Source organism: Apaloderma vittatum, unplaced genomic scaffold, assembly GCF_000703405.1.
Source record: "Apaloderma vittatum isolate BGI_N311 unplaced genomic scaffold, ASM70340v1 scaffold1991, whole genome shotgun sequence".
Taxonomy (NCBI): Eukaryota; Metazoa; Chordata; class Aves; order Trogoniformes; family Trogonidae; genus Apaloderma; species Apaloderma vittatum.
Genome location: NW_009699365.1, coordinates 33,864 through 54,990, shown reverse-complemented (window position 1 = coordinate 54,990; position 21,127 = coordinate 33,864). Strand labels below are relative to the sequence as shown.

At 42.7% G+C, this 21,127-nt stretch overlaps 1 protein-coding gene across 1 annotated transcript in view; it reads left to right on the top strand.

The window, feature by feature from the left end:
* The first annotated feature begins 13,817 nt into the window (after window positions 1-13,817).
* TOP1 (topoisomerase (DNA) I) overlaps window positions 13,818-21,127 on the top strand; it is a 36,525-nt gene continuing 29,215 nt past the window's right edge. The window contains exon 1 of the mRNA XM_009878317.1: window positions 13,818-13,914. The gene's annotated coding sequence lies outside the window, so the exon portion shown is untranslated. The remainder of the gene's footprint in view (window positions 13,915-21,127) is intronic.

The following is a 21,127-nucleotide window of genomic DNA, read 5'->3' as shown; positions in this document are numbered from 1 at the left end:
GTTATTCTAACTCACTCACCAACCAACCTCATAAATATTTAAATGTTAGATTTCATGTTCAGAAAACTTGAAAAGTAGAGAGTGTGATGATATTACTGTAGTTATAAAGCAGAACCTCTGACGTGATGGAAGTCATTAGTTAACCACTCGGGTTTTGAAGCGTGGTGATAAATGAACTTTTGATGACTCTACACCTGCAGCATCTTTCCTTCAGTTTAAACGGCTCGCTTGGTGACTGTGGTGTTAGAAGCCATTTGAAAGCCGAGAAGAGAAAGCTAACTTTTCACACCTCATAGTATCTGCATAGGTAAAGAAAGGATGACTCTTAGAAATGAGGAATGAGATAACTGTAACAATTGGTTTGGTTCAGTTTCTGAGGATTATGGTTGCTTTTTTTTTTCATAGACTTGAGATGTGACACAAATTGAGTAACTGTTTCTCCCCCTTCGTAAGTCTTACTCAAGGCAGGTGTAAGATTTGCCTAAGGTGGAATCTGAAAATGTTGGCTGTGCATTTAATAAAGTTCTGATTTCCATCCAAAGATGCAAGCCATTAGTTAAACAAAGCCGAAGCCAACAAAACCACAGAACATCAAAAAACCTCACCAAACTGATAATATGTTGTATGGAGCTTTTTTAATTGAAGAAGTTGGGAGTTTATTATGCATAATAAAGTAACCACAGCATGTTATCCTGCATTAACAGGTTACATTTTATTGTTCAGGTAACTGTATCAGTATGATTTAACAGTTGCCAGTTACTGAGACTTGACCTGGATTTAACAAAATAAACAGATTACAGGTGCATAATGAGATTAAAATCAATTACTTAAAGTAACATTTAATGTAAATTGAAGACTTCCAGTTGAATTTGGTGCACCATATCTAGGAGTAGTACTTACTGCTCATTAAAGTACTGCAGTCATAGCCTTGTTTTAAAACTTACTTTTAAAGTTACTTTGACCTGCACTGCTATGGTGGTGCTTCTCTCTATATCCTCGATCCCTTCCTTCTGGAAGACTCAGGAGTACAGTTGGAAGTGCAAAATCTCAACATTTACCTGTGTTTACTGTCTTGTGTTTTTCTTAGCTGGAATCAGGTTTCTTCTTGTATGCCAGTTGCTGTAATGTCCTCTTAGGGCAGGGGAATTGCATTCCCTCCCTTGTCCCGAGCGTGGGACCTGTGGCAAAGCAGACTCTGCTGGGAAGTTGCTTGCAGACAGCCCTTGGAATTAGCCTGGGGAGGGTGAGTGATCACTTAACTCACCCACAATGGGAACAGAGGCGAAATTGGGCTGTGTCCATCCAGTGCAGCCCTGTACTTAAAGTAGTACTGTAGATAGGGGAAAAACCCCAACAAACCAACCACCAGCTGGAAGCAATATGGGAGTTGCTGCTATGGTGAGGAATCAGCTTGAGTGTGCTAAAAATAAGTGCCTGGTCTTCTGAAACAAAGTTTTTGTAAGACTTTTGGTCCTCCTTCCCCCATTAGCTTAGCAGGCGTAATATTAAACAAGTAGTAGAAGAATCATCTGACTTCACTGTGCAGAGCAGTGGTGCTGCTTAGCAGAAATCATGTAAAGCTTGTACCAACCACTTGTCTGTCTTGCAGACTGAGTTTATATTCTAATGCTGAGGATTGCAAAGGCCTTACGTTGTTCCCAAGGGTGCTGCCTTTCTAGTCTTTCCTCCCTACAGCAGGCAGGAGCCCAGCACTGGCCAAAGGCACATCGTGTTGTCAAGGGATGGTTAATGAAAGTCTTTGAACAAATGCCATTAGAGCCTCTGAGGACACTGAGCACAGCTTGTACCACTCCCATGTGTATAAACTGTGTGTGATCCTGACTGCTGACAGCAGGCTGGTCATTGACTGCTGCAAGAACATTTCAATGCAACTGCTTTTTTTTTTTTCTTTTTGCTTTTTTTTGATCTGTAAAATTTTTGCCTGGGGGACCTCTTTTTCTGGGTCAAATCCAGGATAGTGAAACATGCCAGCCCTGTCCTGGTGTGGCACTGGTGCAAATACAAGCTCTGTGTGAGCTACTGTTGAGACATCAGTCCTGTGCTGAGCAAGTGTCAGGATTTCAGGGAGTCTTTACAAACTTTTTTTTAGAGAATCCAAAAATGCTAGTGATTTACACAGCCAGCAAGTGAAAATATTTTTCTAGTTGACATCACTGCAGTGTAATTATTCCTGACAACACAGCAGTTTTTCTGTTAGCTAGTGCAGTTTTTACAACTGAAACTTTTCTTCTGATGCCCCAAAATAGTACCAATCTTTTGGAATTTTTTAAAAATTATTTTATTTACTATGACAAGCTTCTATTGTCCTCTGTAAGGGCTAGGAATTAGAGCCGTTTGCCCCTATTTTCTCCTGATTCACCTGTCTTGAAAGTTTGCCTGCAGTAAGCAGCTGTTGACTTTGCATGACAAGCGGTGGTGTTTGCACCTTTCTGGTGATGGTATAAAGAGCGGCTGGAGGCGGGAAAACCTTCTGCTCGGGGCACTGACTCAGTGTACGCGGGGAGTACGGTACACCAAGTTCTCTGGTTTGCAGCCTGAATTTGTCACAGATTGCACTGAAAGATTTTTTTCTTTGCTCTTGACCCAGTCTACTGAAGTAACTCTCAGAGCTGTTCCCTGGGCAATTCTTTGTCAAAGATCTGCAGGAATGATTCAGCCCACCTACCTGTGACGGCGGCGCAGGCTGCGACATAGCCACTGCACTCCTTGCTTAAACTCTAGGCTTGGTTCTTGAGCGTAATCTGGGGTTCTCTGAGCTAGGAAGCAACTGAAGAGCAAAAGTGTCTCTGGTGTAAGTGTGGCAGCTGAGTAAAAGTGTTGTAATCCATCCTGGTTTGCACACCTTGGCAGCATCCTTTGGGACCGATGAAGAGCAAATGTGTTGTCCTGAAAGTTCCTTTGAGACCGATGAAGAGCAAATGTGTTGTCCCGAAAGTTCTGCGGCCCGGCTTGCTAGCCAAGACTTCCTTAGGGAAAAGGATTCTTGCTAACCAGGAAAATAAGAGTTAAGTGAACCATTTCACTTTAGATTGTGTTGAAGTAAGGGATGGGTTATCTTCCTCAGTCCCTGATAGTGCTGAAGTCTAAACATGACTGTTTATGTTGCAGTTGTCTCTTTGTAGTAGCAAATGCTTTGGAGAACCAGGGCAGAAGGTGAGCAGAGACGCGAGGCCTCTGGTTCTTGCTCCTGAACGGCTGCTGAGTGACCCTGGGCAGCTCTTTTTGTCTCCGGTGCAGCGGGTAGAGCCAGCCCTCACTGCGGTGCGCACATCTCTCCCTTTATCTCTTCTCCAGAGAAGATTCTGTGCGACAGCACCGCGTGACAGTTTCTGTGCTAAGCCTTGGATCTGTGCTAAAGGTTGGTTGCTTTCTAACTCTGAAAATAGGATTAGTCCCCCTCGCATTATCTATTCAGATGCCCTTAAATTTTAATTTCTTTTACAATTTTAAACTAGTTTTACACCCCTGGATGCTAGACTGGTCTGTGAACACTTGTCCAGGCTTTCTCAGTAAATCTGTCCTTCCTGCGGTGCTGGTGATGTTAACTGCATTTTGCACAACGGGGAGGAAACGGGTGTGAATTTGGAAAAGCCTGAGATGAGATGCTCTAGTAAAAAACATTAAGTAGTAATGGATCTAAAAGAAATCCTCAAGTAACCTACCTGTACCTACTTTTTTTTTAATGCAATATTTTTTCTATGAGCTGCTGATTCCCCTCAGCCACGTTTCACTTTATGTACCCATTAGTCTTCTAGGGTCTCACTCGTGTGTATAAGTGTATTAGCAAATTGCAGTACAGATTTAATTGCAATGATTGTGAGCCTTTTGAAACCTGAGAGGTAATGAAGCTCAGTCTGCTCGTGGCTGTCCTTTGTTTGCTCTTACCTTTTGCATTTTGAATGTGGCTGTGATACTCGGCTACAGGCAGAGTTGGCTTTGGAAAGGGTCATTGGCTGCTACAGTTACCTCGCTTTCCACTTTTCCATCTGTTGGGGACCCCTGCGCTGGCTCTGGAAAGTAATTCTGTGGTCTAGTTTGAGGTTGGATGAGGAGGAATAAATGCTTGCAGAAAGCAAGGCAGTTGTTGGACATTACAACAGCTAGGAGTGAAGTGGGCGGTACGGTATAAACCTGCACATGCTTCCAGCACAGCTTTATTTCTTGTGTGTCCTCAAGCTTTCCTGAGACCCATAGTGCTCACGGTGGATTTTCCCTTTGGAGCCCGCTCTCACCCTGATCCTGGCCTCCTGATGTGCAGAGATGTGATGGGCCATGGCTTTTGAAACTTGAGGCAAAAGCGTATCTTCAGTTTTGCTGCTTCTTTAAAGACATGCAGGCAGTGAATAACGTTGTTTATTCGTGTGGGCGTGTGCTCGTAAAGCAACAAGAAAAAATTAGTGAAACTATTTCTACCCCAGTAAGGAAAGGGAAGAGTGTCAGTAGGCAAGGTACTCAAATTCTGAATGTCTATGGAAAGCAGGTACTTCTACTCATAAAAGAGAGTAGCTTTATAAGAATAAATATCACTAGGAACAAGAACGGGGTTGCTCTTCTCTTATTTCCTTAAGAGACTACTCTGGACTTTCCTCTCTTCAGTGCCAGCACAGCAGCATTTTAAGCTGCGCACTGATGCCAATCATTTCCCTGAAGTTTTAATTTGCTGTTCTGTTTTATTCTGCTTTGTTAGTGGAAACATACTAATGGGTTTCAGTCTCTGACTCTTATTTATACAATTACAGGAGAATGTTTTACATCTTGGGAATCCCTGGAAACACATGTTTCTGTTCACATTGAACTTTTTTTTTTTGTTTTGATGCAAATAATGGATTGAAACTTCATTGTTGCCTCTCAGCTGGGAGCCCTTTGGCATGCGTAAAAAGCAGCTATTAATTTGGCCATTCTGTACTGATCAAACATGTATTTTCATGCTTTATAAGGCTTCCTGAGTCTTGTCCTTTGTGTAATATGGTCTACTGCAATTCTACTTGCAGTGATTTTATGCATTTGCTACACAGCAACTAAGATCTGGTGCAGATTAAGCTCATGTGAACATGCCATCTCTTTGAGAAGAGGCCACCTAAAAGGCACTGACAGGTCATTAACCTTGCTGCTGTCTACACTGTTACTTGTTTTCTGCAAAAAACTTGCAGTGTAGCAGTTTAAGCATCCCTTTATAGCTTATAGCTATATCACAATTACTTCATCATTAATTGCCCACGGAGTATTGGGTGCTTCCCTGACAGGTAGAAAAATGACATACACAGAAAGTAAGCAATTAATCCAGTGTGGCTGAAAAGAATTTGAAGAAGGGCTCAAAACATGTTCTTGAAAGAGTATCTGCCCTTCTTTTTCTGAGTAGGCTCTTGCAGCACATCTTGCTTACGTACCCACCCAGCTCCCGCAGGTCAGTTTAGATTGATGAAATGCCAGCAATGACATTTACTTCAGGTTGACTTCTGTCCCAGAGGCTTCAGTTGCAGAAGATAGGAGTGATCAGTCTGTGTGTTTTAGGGGTTTTTTTTTTCTGGTCTCCTTAATCTATCTGTGATAAGCTTTTAAAGTTTGGGATGGGGAAATGAATGTTGAGCTTAGCTTGCAGACTTGGTGCTGTGCCCGCTGTGCTCTCTGGCTGTTAGCAGTTCTGTCACATTGTTTACCTCTCTTCCTTAGATTGAAGTTGCCCTGGGGTTTCGGGGGAGCAGAAGGTGCGTTGATCTTGTTTTGCAAACTTTCGGTTTTTAAAAAGCTGTGCAAGATCCTCACTTGCATAATAAAACTTTGCTGGAGAGTAAGTGAAACTTTTGGAGAGTTTGGTAGGAGTTATTCTAAAGGAGAGCAAATGGCTGGAGGCAACTCTTTTGTTTGGCCGTCTGTGTCTTCTTCTGTCAAGATTCGTGACCAAATCATTCCAAGGGTTTCTTTCCTTCCCTGTGTTCAACAAGGAATACGGGGCCTTCAAATTACGAGATTAATGAAGAATGCAGGCACTAAGGGGTCTATCTTGTTCTGAGACCAAGTTTCCCAATAAAGTCCTTTTAAGGAAAAAGACATCGCTCTGTTCCTGAAGTATCTTTTGCCTCAAGTAACTGTTGAAGTGTGCAGAAGGGTTGTAAGGTCACTGGTTTTACTCAGTTTCTATGAAAAGTACTAAGTTTTCACCTTTGGTGGAATTGGGCACCATGTGATGTGGTCAGTTCTGGCTCAGCCCGGAAGAGTGTTATCTCAGATTAACTACAGCCTCGAATCTATTCAGTGTCAATATATTTCTTCATTTGAACCCTTAGAAAACTGAAGAATGCACTCTGGTGGAGTCTTACTTCTAGTAATAAAGTTCCTGCCTTGCAAAGGATATACTAGTTATTCTGCTTTTCCAGGCTCCCTTTTAGTGAAGCTTTTGGATTTTTTTTTCCTGCCCTTTTTTTTTTTTCTTCTCCTTGTATGATTGGAAAATGCATGAGGGTCTAAGCTTCACAACCAAGAGCTACTTGGTGTTCTCCTTGTGCTTAGTCAAAATGAATTTAGTTGTTGCTAAATTAAGACTCAGAGTTTTATTCTGGTTTCTGAAGGGAAGCAGTGAGCACTGGTGAAGTGTCAGCCTCTCTGAAGTGATGCACCTGACCCAGTGATGCACCTGAAGTGACATAAGTTTGTGACAGCCCAGTAACTGTACTTCATTTGAATTTGACTTGGAGAGGGTTGTAAGGATTTAGAAATAGCTTTCTGTAGCAATGTTGATTGTGGAGATGTCTTTCAACACTGGTCAGGGGTTGCGTGTCAAGTTGCTTTGGAAAGGTGTATCTGTGCCATCAGGAATGGCACTCTGAGTGAGGAAGCAGAAGTCCAGCAGTCTTGTTTCAGGATCGTTGTCGTTCCTTTATTTCTTGACACGTGCTGAAAACCCAGGCCCTGCTGCTTTTATTGAATTTCGTTCTTAGGTTATGGGGGCTCCGATTGTGTTCTCAGATTGTGTTCTCGGTGTTTCCATCGCTCTCATTTCAGGATTCCAAATGTTTTGCAGTCAGCTATTGGAGAAATAAAACAGCGCAGCAAGCCTTTCCAGGGTATATGTTTTGTGTGTATTCTGCAGTGGTGTAAATAGAACCATTATGCCAGTAAATGACATATCCAGTTTCACATGGGAAGCTTATTTTAGATTATGGTTTTCGGCACGAGTGTATCATCCACAATACCATCATCCCCTCTAAACAGTGCCTTCTGGGTGTGTTTTTCTGCTCCTGATGCTTTTGGCTGCATGTGGATATTTTTCAGTTTCTGTATTTTTCATATCTACAGTTTGGTTTTCGGTCTGCCCAGCTTTATTGAGAAAGATGTTATCTCCAGTACCTGGATACACTTCTCGTTTTTGTCTGGTAGCTTTTCTTTTTTGGGGGCTACAGCAAACAAAGTGTAGAAGCACTGTATGATCAGTTACTGGAAGACCATGTCTTGTACTGTGACTTCCTCCAATTGGAATGCAGATACTTTAGGAAAGTTTAAACCTCTTCCAGGCTGGATTATCATGAATTATCATACATACTTTTAAAACTGTTAAAACATGACAAGTCAGATGGCTAGTCCAAAGCCATAACCTGGGATGCCCTGTGCCTCAGACCGTGCCACTTTCTCCATATGGTTGCTCTTCTGAGCCACAGGAGGTCTGCAAATGGGCTTTTCATCTCCGCACACTAGTTGCTTTCTCAGGTGAATGGTTTATAAATTGACCAGAACCTCGCAGAACAACCTTTACACATGGGATTACCATTGCCTCTTCAGGTTATCTGCTAACCCCATCGCTATTCATGTTAAATACTGTGGATAATGACTAAATGTTACAGTCTTTCTACTTGCTAACACAATCTATATATTGTGAAAGTCAGCGCAACACCAAACCACTTTGATCAAACGCCAAAGGCAAAAGTACATCGTCTTTGCCAGGAATATGAAGAGTGGTTTAGACACCTGGAACTATATTCACGTTTGAACATCTTAGCCCTTCTTGGCATCATTTCAGCAACTGAACCTTGATAGTAATCCTTTTACACCCAACATATTAAAAATGAAAACTCTAAAAGTAATCTGATGTGATGAAATAAATGGTAACAAATGATAAAACTTGAGTGACTTGAAAGCAAGACACTTTTCTGATAATCTGCGGTTTTAGGATGACTACATTTGAGGAGAGAGTTTGGGGGAGTTTAAGGTCATAGAGAGTGTTTCTGTTTTGCTTACTTTTGCATCATGACAGGTGAGAAGGAAATCGGCATAAATAGTAAAAAGGCTGCACTTGTGGATTAAATGATCTAACATGGATGTGGTGTTTCGGCTGAGGAGGAGCAAACCGTTTCTCAGGTGACAGGAAGGCTCATGACGGTTTTTGTACTTGACCAACTTTTGAACCCAATCCAGTGTGACTGAATTACCTTTCTTTCAGCTGCATAATTTAGCAGTGGAACTAGAGAAGTCCTCTTTCAAGACTCACGTGTCCTTTCCAGAGGACAGACTGAAAAGACCCTGCTAGTTTCATCATACATGTCCTCTCTGGGGATGCTCTGTGTCCTCGTGCTTCATCTTAAGCATGGCTGAATGTATAGTAATAGAGAGCCCTGCGCTTGTACAGACCAGCGATCCTGAAAGAGTCCTGTAAGAAATAGCTAATATCGAGACGTTGGACTTTAATTGGGGCAGAAATTTCAGCCGCTCATCTGAATTGTTCTTGGGGTAATAAGAAGTTAACATTTTTTTCTTAGCTGATAATGGGATTAATTTGTTGTGCTGTATCTTCACATTTGGGCAGAGATTTCAGTCTCAAGAGTCAAGTAAGCTTAAATCGTGTTTCTGGACATCAGCTTACGTGGACAGTTCAGGGACTGGCATCAAGTTAGACCAGTGGAGGTTTAGATTAGACATCAGAAAAAAAATTCTATGCTGAAAAGGTTGTCGAAGACTGGAACTGGCTGCCCAGAGAAGCGGTTGAATTTTCATCCCTGGGTGTATGCAAAAGCCATCTAGATGTGATGCTCAGGACGTGGTTTAGAAGTGGGCCTGGCAGGGTTAGGGAATGGTAGGACTTGATGATCTTAAAGGTATTTTTCAGCCATAACAATTCTATAATCAGTGTAGAGAAGCATTGAGGTAAGGCTTCAAATGGATAAAATACAAGCATACATCCCAGTTATTTCTAGGCTAACAAGAGGAAAAGCAATTGTGTTGCTGGAACCTGAAGGAAAATAAAAAATGTTATCTGAGAACCTAGTAAAACATTTCAAAAGAACAAAGACTGCTGACAGAAACCTTTCTGTAAGCAGGTTAATGAGGTGTTCAAATTATGCCCATAAAAATTTGCAAGAAGGTGAACCAAAAGACAGCAAATAGGGAAGGCTAATAGATTTATCTGGAAGAGCTGCTGTTGGCTAGAAATTGGGGTTACCAGGTGTTAATTTACCAGCTACCTCAATTTAGGAGAAATGAGAAGGAAGGGATTGTTGCTCACATCTTTTCTCTCAGTTTTGGTTTTTTTAAAATAAAATACATATTCTAATGCAAAATTATGAAAATGGGAAAAATGTTGCCCGTCGGTACTCTTCCTCTCCAGGTGCCAAGCGCGTGCTGGAGGAGGTCTTGCTTTCACTTCATCTCTGTTCTTGTCATGCTGTAGTTAGAGATGCCTAACCTTTTCCAGCTCTGCTCCTGGGCAAAGAGTAAAACTGCCCCGTTCCAGGAACGCGTATATACAAGCATTGCAAATCGGGTTGTGACTCAGCCTTTCCCCAGAGACTTAGCGGTGGAGGGAAGGCAGAGGGGAGCAAAACAGAGCCACAGACCAAAAGTGCTTAGAATTTCCCATCCTTAAATCAGGCATCCTGGTAATTAAACAGGGTTGAAAGATGAATCAACGTGCAAAAATGCAGAACTGCTCCTGATTGTTGGAGATACAGGGGAATGGCAGGAATAGTACGGGGACCGCGGTAATCTTTTGGAGACACACCAGGTTCAGCATTAACAGACAGAGATCCAGTGCCAGAGACATCAAGCTTTCTAGAACTGAAGAGATGCCAAAAGCTCTGTTTGGGTTAGAGGATACCGAAGGGAGAGCCTTAGGGGTAATGGATCTTTGCCCAGCGAGTATAACCCCTGTCCCCAGTGTAACCTTGGTGCTGGAGGGAGACTTTCAGTTTCTGAAATATTTAAATATCACACAAGCTTTTGGAAATTTGAACTTTGCTCGCAGAAGACAGTGGGTTTTGCTAATGCTCCTGAAGAGAGAATAGTGTTTATCTCCTTTAGTGTTAGAAGGAGCAGAGGCACTTGATGGAAGACATGAAAAGCAGGAAACAAATAGGAATGTGTGATAATGTCTGACCTCATTCTGTAGCTTATGTGAGGCTGGACCCAGTCAACTGCTAATCAGCTGCAAGCTGGGAGATTCTTCTAGGAAATAATACGCTAAATGTATCAAAGAAGATGTATTACAGACAGGAACACTTCTGTTTGGTTACTTCTGTGTTGGTGCGGTTTGGTGCAAGGTGGCCCACTGGGTCTTAAAGTTTTGTTCCCAGTTTAGTCACGCATTGCCTGTGTAACTCAGCTGGAGGTGATGTTGGTTTGGTTTCTGTGAAGTGGGTATTCAAGTTGGAGTGAAATGGCTAAACTTGTTTCGTGTCAGCCAGCAAATAACGTCAACTTGGACTCCAACATAAAACCAGTCTGGAACAAAGCATTTTTTGTGCGATAAGCCAAAAGAAAGAGTTGTGTCCTTTTTAATGGCCCAATCTCCTGAACTTCATCCAGCTCTACCCACAAAAAAAAAAAAAGACCAAGAGCTTAATGCCTTCTGAAGACATACACATGTCAGCTCAAGACTATTTAATAAACTCTTTTGAAGTCTTGAAGTTCTTTACATACCTCATGGCATTGCGTCAAAAAGCAGCACTTGATAAATATTCCAGAATAATTTGGTTCTGAGGAGCCCCGTCTGGAAGGTCTAGTGTATTTAACTCCATGGAATTATTGAATTTAAAGTGTCGTCTAACGTGAGAGGCCAAGTACCACTCCAGCCTCAACTGCACGTGGGTGAACGCTCTCCTACCAGTTTTCCCCTTTCTGCTTTCAAGCCCCTGCACACAGCCTCCTGTTCTGTGGCTGCTTTGGCCTGTCTTTTAGCCAGAACACCGTGGTGAGAGACCTCCCTGCTAGAAATCCTTTGGTGACAAGCAGAGGAAAGTGGAGTGGAGACAAAGGCTAGCAAGCAGAGCTAGTTTAACTGGTCAGGCACTTTTTTTGCTGCTGTAACCAGGTTTTAATTGTCTGAAAATACCAAATCATTGTAAGCAGCGCAGAGGATTGAGGAAATAAATGTCTGAGTCCAGCGTTTCCAGGGTGCAGCCCTGGAACTACTTTTCAAGAGTAAATATTAATTTCAGCTGGAAAGCACGAGTCAGCTGCAAGGGAATCTGGTGATGAAGGTAAAAGACTGTTCCGTTTTCCATGAAAAATAGTCTCCTGCTTCTAAACTCTAAAGAGAATAGTATTGAGCTCAGTTGCCTGTGTTTTCCACCAATTGGTTGGTAGAAAAAAAATGATTCTGTTGGGTTGTGCCTCCCTAAAGAGTATGTTATAAAATGAGTGTACATAGTACTATGTATAGCATCATGATGGTTTTTCTAGCAATTTACCTATTCATCAAGTGTAAATAGATGACTGTTAGCTTCAGCCAGCACTTTAGGAATCAGTGAGTAAACGCTCTGTGGAATAAAACCCAGGCAGTTTGCAAACAACATGAGCTTCCAGCTACTGGCTAAACCAAAGAATCCTGAGTGTGAAATGCACTGCAAAAACATTTTTGCAGCGAGATGTGTGTTGTCCTGGTGGGAAGAAGGGTACCGAGAAATTGCTTCTTGGCAACTCAGAGTGTGTAGGTGTCCTGTCCCCACACGGTTTGCCAGAGATGCCTGCAAAGCTCTGTCTGCTGTGAAATAGATTTTGCTGTTTAGGTACTTGAAAACTCTTAGGTGTTTTATGCTGTAACACCAAATGTTCCACATAACCTACCACGTGCCTGTGTATCAAAATATAGAAAACTAAATCTTGTGCTTTAAACATCTTTGCTGCATACACGAGGAAGTGTCACCAGGGTCAGGAGGCTGGAGGAAGGATGCAGAAGGCAAGTCGGAGGCTTGAATGTCAGCAGTCGTATGTTGGTTTATGTTGTCTTGCTGCAGGTGTCTGGATACAGCATCTGAAGCTTGAGAAAGCGTTAGATTAAAATCATACTCGGTGGAAATGTGACTGTGGGTATGCTTCACTAAAAACAATTGAATGTTTTGAGGTTATAAAAGCTGGTGTCAGTTAAGGAGAAAAAGGAATTTGTGGTGAAACACTTGGAGTCAGGAGGATGAGGCTTGTTCCTGGCTCTGCAAAGCTTTTCCCTTGTGACTGCGAAAGTCACAAAATCCTTGTGTTGCAGTTTCCTATTCTTAGTGCTGGGACAGTAGCCTTTCTAGAGGCATGGTAACATCTTTACAATTAATTAAGCATTAATACTGCATATCCAAAACCTCTGGTGGAAATTCTGGCGCTGTGATCTGCAAACAGTTGCCAAAGTCAGCACAGCCTTTTAGTTGTCTTGAGGAGCTTGATTTTAGTTGCTTTGAGAAGCATTTAAAAAAAAAGACATCCTAAAAAACCTCTCAAAAGAAACCGGGGGAAGTCTTTGGGCATGCACACGTTCTTCCTAACATTACAGTGCCCTTGACTGTAAATGATGGTGCCTTTTGAGGTGTGTTTGAGGTGTTATTTCAGCCCCAGCTTTGTTTTTATCTACCTGTAAAGAATGTTCAAGGTGCTTGTAAATTAGTTTATTTACAATTCAGAGACGTTGCTCTTTTTCTGTGCTGGTTCTGTTTCCTTGGTGCTTTAAAGGACTTTACAGTACGGTTGTCACTGAGGATGGGAAATGTCACTTGGAGTGGAAATTGATACCAGTAAAATTACTGTGTTCATGTAGATTTCCTTGAATGCCATCTCCTATTTCTGACCTGTCACTTAATTTGGACCAGTCCTGACGTGTGTAGGTGGGCTACCACCAGCACATGCTCGTTAGAGCTGTCATGTTGGATTTTCTTGGTGGGGCTGTTATCTGAGGGAGGTAAGTGTCTGCTGCAGAAGAGAAGCATGAGGAGAAAATTCCTACTCTGCTGCTTTTTTTTTTTTTTTTCCAATTTCTTTTCCTCTTCCCTCATTACTCCTCCTTACCCTTGCTGTGTGCCTGTCATGTCACATGCTGTTGGGAATAAGAACAAGATGATTTTAATTTGGGGAAGGGGCTGCTTTCTCTAGACTAGATACTTGTGGAAGTAACAGTCTGAATTCTAGGATTCAGCAGGCCTTAACATTGCAGCTTCATGCTCTGTTTCTGTATCCTTATAATCTATTTGACATGAAATACTTGCAGGGTAGGAAGGTAGGTTTCCCATCTGCCAAATAAGATTGAACTTGTTATAGCCATCCTTACCTATTTAATAAGAAGGGTTGCAGTTCTTCAGGATCTGTAAAGCGTTTAAAGGTCATTGAACTAAAGACCACATAAATGCAGCTGTTGCCAAGATGAATTAACTTGTGCTGCCCGAACAGTGAATCAATTTAGGACCTCTGAAAGGAAGATTTTTGTTACAAATTTTGAATCACAGAGAAGACTGATATGGGGTGGGGAAAAATACAGAGGTTCATGAGGGGAGGCATGGAGTTTTCTCCCAACTTAATTTCTTAATTTTTTTTTGCCTCTCTGCTTGCAGATTCTCACAAACACAAAGATAAACACAAAGACCGAGAACACCGGCACAAAGAGCACAAGAAGGACAAGGAAAAAGACCGGGAAAAGTCCAAGCACAGTAATAGGTGAGGAAAAAGTCAATGAAATCCTCATTGGCTAAAACACCATTGCACATGCAGTCTTACAAGAATTACTCTGATATATATATATTATATATATGAGGACAGAATTGCTCCATTTTGAGTGCGGTTTATGTGAGTGTAGGTGCTTTAAGCGTAACTTCTGTTGTCGTGTGCGTGCGTTTCCATATGGGCAGCTCAAATAGCATATCTTGCAAATGTGAGCCAATGCTAATGTGGGAAAGGTTATTGTAGCTTAGTGTTATTAAAGGTGTTGAAAACTAGTTTAACCCCACCTTCATGAAGATGGATCAGACTTGTTCATAAAGTTTTTATGTGTGGCTCCAGTTGTTCGTTGGAAGCGTGGAGCTCTTTTGAGTCGGTTTATTAGCATAGATGAACCTGATGTGACGACTAAGCCTCCTGATGATTAGAAGGGTCTGGAAGGATGGTCACCCTGAAGGAGGGTGATGCACTTGGCCTGCTACCACAATGGCTGCATATCTCAAACCTGTGAGGCAGTGTTGCAAACTTCTGCTGGTTGAGATGATGAATTTGAAAGGACGGCGTGCTGTTTTGTCTGCGGTGATTGATACACTGCACTGCTGCCATCTGGGGAAGGTGTTTCATGCTGACCACCTGTATCATCCACACTGATTAGGAACACTTCTTTGTGATGATGTGTAGCTCTTGAGGTGGTGAATTCCGTGATTCCTAGCCTAGGCTGTGAACTGCAAGAACCAGCACATGCAGGTCTGTCCGTGGTGATTCCATGCAGTAGAGCCGAGGACAAGTACGTCACACGCAGGATGTTGCTCAGAAAAGCTTTCCTGGTTGTGACTCCTGACGTGGAAGTGCCACGGAGCCTACATTGTCAATGAAACTTGAAAAAACAGTCCCTGGGGGGTAAGTTTCTGTTGTGATACTAGATGAATGGCAGACAGTGTTTATGGTATGGCCAGGCTATGCACTTGTGATAATGCAATTTAAAAATTGTTGTTAACACAAGCTTTTTTATCAAATTCTATTAAAAACAACCATGGAAGGAAGGAGTCTGTGCTGAGCAGTAGGTTTGTTCTTTTGGGGTCATACATTAAGTTTTCTATGACCTGTTGAAAAGTTACACAACCTTACTGTTCCATAATATGTGGCTTGTGGGTTTGTTGTTTTGTTTGTGGGTCTTTTTGTTTGGTTGAAGCTTTTTTTGGTTTTATATTTATTTTGAAAGTCAATGGTTGGGGGGTGGGGTGGAAATCTAGGCCATGTAACTTGCAGGATTTCCTGGCTTCCACAGCAAAGATGAAAATGCTTTGAGCAAATTATTTACACTCTTCTTTGCTCACATACCTGTATTACCTTGATTTCTGATTTTCATTTTTCTGATCTACAAGCACACACCCAGAAATTAACTGTCTCACATTTCCAACTGCTTAATTCTTTCACTTGAAAAACCACTCACCTGCAATCTCAGCAAAGTGCGTTCCCTCTGTAAGCACTATCCTTAAATTTTTCCATTTCATTGATGATCTGACCTTATCTGTGTGGAGTTGGATATGGTCAGTGTGTCTTTAACTGGAAGAAAAAATTATGGTGTATAGCTTGAAGCTGTGTGCTACTAATTATGTAAACAACAAATATGAAAGCAGTGGAAAGGAGGTAAAAATGGCTAATAGGTTTTGTGAAGTGTAGCTCGTGAGATGATACGTAATCATGCTTGATCTTGATGTAATTCCTTTCTCCCTACAATGTTGCCTTTAAATCCTTATGAGTCGGGCGTCGTATTTTTTAGGTACTCTGCCTAAACCTTCCAGTCGCTTTCACTGAAGTGTTTATTTGTCCTGTGAGCACAATATGGTGCATCTTTGAGTCTCGTAAGAGGGTGCACCGATGTGGATGGCATGACTGAGCGCGTGTGTACGCAGGAGTTGTGTTCAAGGCGTGTTTTGGGGAGAGGTTGGGTAATATTGCTTTGCACCTCAGGCCCGTACACAAGGCGAGACTTCTCTTGCCCAGGCTGAGCGCACAGATTGCGAATGTTTTTTCTGTAGTGGGCTCCCTGCCTTTTGAAACTGCCACCTTAAGAAGGAGTATATTGAGGTGCTGAATCAGGAGATCTCGTCTTGAAGGTGGTTCTCGAGGACAGTAATGTACGTGGACGTGTGTGTTGCTCTGGTTGGATTGCTCCTTCAGGCGTGCTCCAAAACCTCCACTGCCCTGTTCACCCTCAGTCCTGTGCAGGGCACGCGGCCACTTGCTGGGTAAAGCCAGCTGACTTCCGAGACAAACGTTTTAGAAATAACTGACTTCATAATTGAAACTTACCCTTTTCTTGCACAAATCCTTTGATTTGGCTGTCATCCACGCCATTCCATAACTGTGTCTGGGCAGATGAGGTTTAGGAGAATCTAATCTCGTGAAGGAGATAGCCCGGCAGCTCCCAGTGCGGGGGTGGAGGAGGATCTGTGGGGAGTTGCTGGAAGGACCCAAATGGGGCACGTGCCTGTGGCCAGGTGGCTGCCAGGTGTTCCTGCGGAAGGGGGGAACCCAGGGATGGCAGAGGCCAGACTGATGAGTTACAGGACTGGATGGGGAAGGACTGAAGCACGCTGAGGTTTTCAGTTCAGACTCTGTTACTACAATCACAGCACCAAAATACTATCCTGGACAGAGGCAAGATAAACAGAAGTTTGAATTCTAGAGTGGCCTTTATGACTTTTCCAGTTGTCCCATTACTATCCTACTGCTAAGCAGATGGGTTGCACTGGGGAGAGGGCAGTTGATCACTTTGGTTTTAATAGTTTTTAATTTTGCCAGCAGTGGGAAGGGAGGAAATTGCTTTGTGGGGAAATACTGGAGAATTGTCTGCTTTCAGAAGGGCTCTTAGCTGTGATATAACATGGTCAAAAGCAAAATTGTTTTTGGGCAAAGAAGAGGGAGGGCTCTGTGACTGCCAGTGCTTGTTAGTTTTGAAAATCTTGGCTTAGCCCTCGGTAATGGAGCTGTTCAAAAGGTTGGTTCAAGGTGCACTTTATTATGGTACTTGGTTGTAATGGCTGTTACTGCTGAAAAAGATTTCTCACATGGAAGTGTAGGTGCAAATGGCAGAAGTGCAGCATTAGCTGTGCTGACTGAACAGGAATACATCCACTGCTTAGGCAAACGATTTTCTTGCCATGAAGCTGGTAAATGTCCATCTTCCCGGATGGTAGCCAGTTGTGCCTGCAAGCTAACTGAAAGGTGTTGCATTTTTAGATTTATTAGCCAATGGGTTCAAAACCTATGGAAGCTCTGCTTGGAAGATTTTTGGACAGGTTAGAAAAGGCTGTTTTCAAGTTTTTCAAGTGTGCATCTGGGAGAGTTTCTCTCACTGACACACTTGCATCACTTTTGGCAACAAAATCATGTAGTCATGGATCTGTGTTTGTGATGCTCTCTGTAGCACCAGTTTCTTCCCAAAAGCAGTTACTTCTTCACCCATAGCTCAAACAGCACCTTCGCCTTGAAGGGGCACCCTAAGTGTGCTTATTTTTTTGGATAATATCCGCTAGGTAGCACAATACTCACAGCAACTGGTCATCAGCAAGTTTCTAATGCTTGTTAAACAAAATTCCTTTCTAAGTTCAACAGCTCTTTTAAGCTCTTTGCAGCAAGTAGTGAACTTTTGTGCTACAAGGTATTTTCATGGTTGCTCCCCATCTTGTTATGACTTCTTTTAAAGACTGTACTGGATCAAAAGTCTTGTTTTTCTAAACAAAGGTGACATGCACCTTCCAAAACCCAGCCCTGCCACAGTGGCACCATGTTACTGTCCCTCTGCTGTGACTGTCCAGCACCTCCCGTCTGCAGCAAGAACATGAGCTTAACCCAGCTCCAGGGTTGTAAGTTATAAAATAGGTAGAACTGACTAATGCCAGCCTGCATATTCAAACTTATCTCCAAGAGCCTCTGCCCTGCTGAGCCTTGTGACAGCCAATTTGATGAGGGGCGTTTCTTCACACAACAGTTTCGAAGGAAAAAAAAAAACCAACCCTGCCTCTTTGTACTAAAGGTTCTCATTTGACAATAAAACAACAAGTGTAAGATAGCCATTACTCCATTTAGAAATTAAACAAACAAATTCCAAAGTACAAGAATATGGAATTTTCCAATGGTTTTTACCTGTATGGGGAATTTTTAAAGCACTTGAGAAAAGCCTTGTCACCTGTTGCAGAAGTTGAAAATGAACCCTTTAGAAAAAGTTTATTGGAATTGCATGTAAATCTTCAGAAAATCCACTCTGTATGTCAGGAAAGCCTCTGTGTTATTGCAAGAGATGTGCTGATAATTCTCAAGGAGGTTGAACAGTGCTTTAGCAGAAATCCAAGCCATTGTTGTGAAACTCGGGTTTGTACTTCTGTGGAGTTTTATACAGAGTGTGAAGAGTCCCTTAATTCCATTCGGAGAAGTACAGCACCGCGTTGGCCATTGTACACAGTTGAGAGCATGGTCTGGTTGTGTTTGAAGCAGATCGTTTTTATGTCTGTCTGTAATAGCTTGACAGTTTCATTGCCTGCCATGTACTTAAAAAAAGGCTTTTGAAATTGAAACCTGCATCAAGAAGGCAGAAGAACTCCAGTGCAGGAGAATAAATGTTTCCTGTATCCAGACTTTGAAGGATCTAAACTGCCAAGATAAGTCCCAGAAATACCTAAACCAGATAATTTTGATTTTGTATGGCAGAACTGTATGGAGTGATATGTAGAACTTCTTAATTTTGCTTCTTGCTTTCCTCCTCTCCCACTCACAAGATGACACTTCTGTGTCTTAACCACTCATTTGCAGCTGTAGTAAACGGGGAGAGAACATTTGAATGCCTCAGATCTTCTCAGCCATCCCTCAAGGAAAGGAAATGCAAAGCCCACTTAAGAAAAATAGGTATGAAAGAATAAATCCACATCACTATTGAGCAATCTCTATCAAGCAGTTTTCTTTTGCTCTTTTTCTCAGCCCTGTACTTCCCAATCTCTAAAGAAAACCTAATACTCATTAAATATAAATGTCAGGGGCTGAAAAAAAAATAAAATTAAGCAAATCTGATGTGACAGTAGGTTTCTGATCTGTGGGAGATGAGCATTTCGCATGAGCAGACCATATGAAATAATGGGTCCTTTGAAACCAAGACTTGCTAGAGACAAGTTGAGAAGGTTTCGCAGGAACAAGCGTCTTTCTGCCGGGTGTCTTGGGCTTTGTGTGCAGAGCGTGGGCTGCCAGGAGGCTGCCAAGGGCAGGGGGGGCTCTGACGGGGAATGGGAGTGAGGAGGCTGCTCTTGCGGCGTGATTGTCGATGTGACAAGCATCGGAGCTGCAGGAAGAGAAATCTTCTGTCAGATGGTGTGTTTCCTCCGTTTACTACATCTTTTGTGATCACAGCTTGAGATGAGCAGAAGCATGCAACACAGAAGGGGGATTTAGACCTGGTCTTCGCTGGCATCTTCTACATTTTATGGTTTTGCTAGGAAAAACACAGATTCCAGGCGTTTGCTCATCATGAATGAAGCTAAAATTCAGTTCAGACTTCCTGCACACCTCCTGATTTGTTATGTGATCCCCAACTGCTGAGAATTGTGTGCATTGGGGGCAGGAAGAGGCAGGGATATGACACAGGGGGATTAAAGCAATTTTAAGAAAGTATTTCAGCACCCCTGTTCCCTGTTGTGGGTAGTTTTGCTTTTATTCCCTATTTGAGTGCACAGTTTACCTTGATCAGCTTTCTGGTGTGACAGTGGCTTCCAGTAGTAAAAATGTTTGCTTCTCATTTAGCAGCATACCTGAATCTTGCACATCCACAGAAGGTACAGGCTAAACCTAATCCTCATTCAAGGTGCAAATGTTATTCTAATGTTTTTATCAGCTGTTGATTAGTCTAGCTTTTTATCTTGTTCCTCTTGTTGAAGACTTGATCTATTATCCGTGAAAAGCGGTGAAAAGACTCTTTTCAACCCCAGAAAAAGTGATTTCAGGGTTTGTGGGTTGTTTTTTTTTTTTATTGTATTGCTGAAATCCCAGCAGAACTGTTGGTGTTCACGTGTTCATTCCCTGTAATATTGTATGATAACCCTCTAACTGCATAAAATACTGCCAGCCAGCTGAAAACTTGCCCTTCGCTCGTGTGCCTTCTGCTTCTGAAATGCTCCCTGCACAGTCAGCCCTTCCTCGGTGTGCGCGAGTCGAGATGCAGTCGCAGCTCCTCGTTAATACTGTGTTGCGTCAGACGAGACGTGGGCTGCGTAACCTATGCTCCATCCCTATTGTGTTTTTAGATTTCGCTAAAATCACAGCTCCCTGTTATTTTACGCTTCAGCTGCCTCGCAGCAGCTCCCAGGGTAGGCAAGCGAAGCTCTGCTTGCGGCAGGCTCTGCCGCTTGCTGGGAGCAGATTCCCAGTCACGACCTAATTACAGCTGAGAATATGAGAGAGGGGAAACGAGAGACGCTTTAGATAAAGCATCCTTTCCCAGCTTGTGATTTTTGAAGCTGGAATGGAAAGGGCCTGGGAAGGGATCATTAACGTACAGAAATGGCACCTGAAGAATGTGGTGTTAAATTACTGCAAAGCTGTTGTAGTTTGAAGGAGGAAGCTGTGATCTGCACATCTGCCGTTCTTTGGAACCGCTTTTCCACTTGTCACTTGCCCATGTGATCATGGCAGCCTGAGCAGCTGCTGCCAGGTGCCCGTTCTCCCCTCCTCTCCCTCTCCTCCCTCCTGCCCTCCTGCAGGCAGCCAAGCTTTCCAGGGAAATGGCTGCTTCCGTTGCATTTACGCTTCATGTGCTTCAGCCTGAGCTCTCCAAGGCCCTCAAACGTCCTTCTTTTAACACCAGAACTCTAAATGAAAGACGGGAAGCCAGAGAAAGGTTGTAGTGCTTTAGGAGATGCATTTCTGCTCATCTGGCCTTTGTCTGAACTAAGCCAGTACCGCGGCACATCTCTAGATGATGTCATCTCTGTTTCTGCCAGTATTAATGTGGTGTCCTGCTCTGTTTTGCTGCCTTTAAAAACAACAGTGCAGGTTGTCAGCATTAAGCACCTTCAGAAGTGTAAAAATCTGTGTGCTGTTGCAGCGGTCCAGCTGTAATGGTCTGGGTGAGAAGGAAGATCTTTTGTCAGCAAGGCTAGGTATTTCTAAAACAGATTGTGAGCAACCCTTTCATCATCCAGTGTCCTCTTTTCAGGCTAACTTG